At 48.0% G+C, this 1,599-nt stretch overlaps 1 pseudogene; it reads right to left on the bottom strand.

The window, feature by feature from the left end:
* Positions 1–417: 417 nt before the first annotated feature.
* On the bottom strand, positions 418–911 carry LOC143675910 (olfactory receptor 9S13-like; annotated as a pseudogene).
* Between the last annotated feature and the right edge of the window lie 688 nt (positions 912–1,599).

Below are 1,599 nucleotides of genomic sequence, written 5' to 3'. Positions count from 1 at the left end.
TGAAACCCTACAACTGGGAGGATTAGGAGAGGGGCCAAGTTTGATCAAGTCACAGATATCTAAACACCTTCCTGATTAAAAAACCCTGGAACGGCTGTAGTTATCTGACCAGTAAGAGGCATTCTGCTGAGACTTCATTTGCTTCTGGCTACTCAGCCTTGAGGGTTTTGACTCCTGCTCCTTCGTTGGGCTTCTAGGGCCCAGGTAGCATAACATGCAGTCTACATCTTGAATCTCAGAATTACCATCAGCCTGGTCATTCCTATCCTTTCAGGAAGGGTTGAACGATTGCATGAATGAATGAGTTCCTGCACACATCCAATTCCATATGGGTGTGGGCCATGTGGAGTTTTTCCCTGCCCAGTGTCTGGTGTGCCTCCCCTCCTGCCCTTGGAACACTCTCCCTGGCCACCATCCTTAACATGGCTGGCCAAACCTCTGCAGGACCTCCTTGACATCCTTGTTCCACAGACTGTAGATGAGGAGGTTGAGCATTGGGATGACTAGGGTGTAGAGGATGGACACCACCTTGCCCTGCTCCATGGACTGCACAGGTCTTGGCTAGGCATACATGACAAATGCAGTTCCATGAAACAGGGAGACTAAGGTCGCATGGGAGCCACAGGTGGAATAGACCTTCTGTCACCTGGCCACAGGGTGCATACTCAAGATGGTCTAGTGATATAGCCATAGGACACCAGGACAAGCATGATGCTCACAAGGATGAGCCTATAGAATCCAAACATGATCAGATCATTGAGGGCTGTGTCAAAGCAAGTGAGCCAGAGGAATGGGGGCATATCAAGTTCAAATAAGAAGTGGTCAATACAGTGGGAGCTGTACAATGGGAGGTGAAAGCCAGTCTTCATGATGGAGTTGAGGCAACCTCTGCAGTAGGTGCCCACAACCATGTAGGTATAGGTAAATGGTTGCATGTGACAAGATAGAGCAAGGGACTGTAGATCCATGAAGCAGTCATAGGCCATAGGCCACATAGGTAAACCTCAGTGTCATGACCATGGTCATGGTGAGATTCTCCGGGATGGGACCATCTTTATGGAACACCATAAAGAACAGGACTGGGTTTCAGGGCCACCCTCAAATCCCACCAGCACAAACTCCTATTGGGAGACTCTTGAGAGGTTTCCATCTCTGTGTGGTGGCATGGCCCTGAGCCCAGACATGGGGGGCAAAGGAGAAGCAGGAAGTAGCAGGAAGGGGAAGGTTATGGTTGGAGTCTCTCACACACACAATTTGTGGATAGGGACCATTGGTGTCACACTGCTCACTGACTCAGAGGGACAACAGTTACTTGTAATTCCAAATGGGCTTAGGTGGCCTGAAAGTTGACATTTATTTTGTGTAAATCATAAATATGCCCTGGGCCCTCATTCCAGGGGAGCCTGAGATGTAACTGGGGATGCAGAGGTGCCTTGTAGAGCTGAAGCAGTTGAGGTGTAAGTACCATGGTGTAAGTTTAAGCCTCCCTCATCCTGAATGCTTTCCTGTCTCCACAAATGAAGGCTCTTCCTATGCTAGTATAGGAATCTGATTTTGAACTTTCCATATCTTATTTTATTCTCTATTAATTTTAACAAT

Source organism: Tamandua tetradactyla, chromosome 3, assembly GCF_023851605.1.
Source record: "Tamandua tetradactyla isolate mTamTet1 chromosome 3, mTamTet1.pri, whole genome shotgun sequence".
Taxonomy (NCBI): domain Eukaryota; kingdom Metazoa; phylum Chordata; class Mammalia; order Pilosa; family Myrmecophagidae; genus Tamandua; species Tamandua tetradactyla.
Note: the sequence above shows the minus strand (reverse complement) of the source record. Positions and strands in the feature narration are given on the sequence as shown.